Source organism: Octodon degus, unplaced genomic scaffold (genome assembly GCF_000260255.1).
Source record: "Octodon degus isolate 3935 unplaced genomic scaffold, OctDeg1.0 scaffold00011, whole genome shotgun sequence".
Classification (NCBI taxonomy): Eukaryota; Metazoa; Chordata; class Mammalia; order Rodentia; family Octodontidae; genus Octodon; species Octodon degus.
In genome coordinates this window covers 16066389-16068018 of record NW_004524587.1, presented here as the reverse complement: position 1 = coordinate 16068018, position 1630 = coordinate 16066389, and positions in this window count along the sequence as shown.

Here is a 1630-nt window from a genome sequence, read left to right as displayed (position 1 = left end):
TGGCATGTGGTGCTGGGGGATTGAACCGCAGTCCCTGTGCTTTGCTAAGCTTGTTCTAAGTAGGTGCTTTAGACCACTGAGCCATCTCACCAGCCCCAGACCAATTTAAATATTCTATAAAATTATATTGTCATCTAAAATAGACAATTTTCAACTTTTATTTATTTATTTATTTATTTTAGTGTCAGTTGCCCTCTCAGGGCACCCCGGGGGTGGGCCTGGCATGGCAGGGCCCGGGATCAGGCCCCGAGATCGGGATCGACTAGCCCTTCTACTCTGTTACAGCAGGACCTTATCAACAGTTTCATTTCCACTACATCCCTTATAGTGGTTGCTGCCCAGACAATGAGAGAAAAGGAAAAAAGACATTTGTTCTACGTTGGAGGGCTGGGTAGAGGCATCTCTGACCTCATTTCAGATTAGTGTGTAGGACACTGAGGAGACTGGCAAACCATCATTGTCACCTGCAGAAGGAAATCCCCACTGCCCCCCTTTCTGTTTTTTGTAATGACTTACTCAGATGATGTGACATTATATAAACTCTAAGCTTGTGGAAATCGCAAGTGTAGTTTTCTAAAAACAAACAACACAACAACAAAAAGCCTGCAGAGCTCCTGAGAATATACCACCATTTTTGGAGTATTCAACAAAAATATTTTTGCCTATCTATAAGACTGATTTTCTGGACTGCAGAATTTTATTTTAAAGACAAAAGAGAAGAGGTGCTGCAGGGTGTTTGCTTTGTTTTGTCTTTTAAGTGCCCTGTCAGAAGGAAGCCAGTCAGACTATTCAGGAAAGAGGAAGGAAGGCTGCCTTAGTGAAGCACCCAGCGGGCATGCGCTGACTTCGTCTTCACGCATCTCATTTTTATAGCTGTAGGAAGTGAGGTTAAATTCCTTTGCCTGGGTACAAGGCTGGAACAAACCAGGACGGAAGCCCACATCTGTGGGAGAACACCAGGAACTGCAGGTCAAACGCTTGGAAGATGGGGGAGGGTCAGACCTTGATTCAAGAAGTTACACAACAGGACAGAAATTAATCCAGAAAAATAAAGAGTTTAGATTATTTGAATGCATTCCATAATCAATGAGTAAGTATTGTGGCTCCCACTGGATTGTGCCAACTTTGAGCTCAGTGCTGGGGAGGGAGCCCGTTCCACCAAGGCAGGTGGTCACTAGGAAGATGAAGACTTGTGAGAACAGAGCCCTGGAAACGGAAGCAGCGTCATCGTCGAGGCCCGGGATGGACTTGCTGCCCGGCGCCGCCCCCACGCCCCTTCCCCGCCCCGCACTCCGTCCCTCACTCGGGAATTCAAGCGGCCACAGACCCAGGGCTCTGGAGTAAGGAACACTGCTGCTTGCTTGTGTCCCCTCGTGTGAGCTCGCCTTGCCCCTCCACGCGCATGGCCCTGCACGACCTCAGGGACCCGCCCCGGAGGCCAGGCCAGGCCGAGGGCTACCTTGTAAGGGGGAGCTAGGGCCAGGAGGGGAGCTGCTCACAGCCCGAGGCTGAGCGCTCTGAGAGGACAGCGAACGGGGTTGGCTGGGGCGGGCACAGGGCCACCCCATGTCGCACGCCTCACGCCCTCGCCCCACGCGGGCTGAGCGGTGAGCCCCGCGCGCCGAGAGCG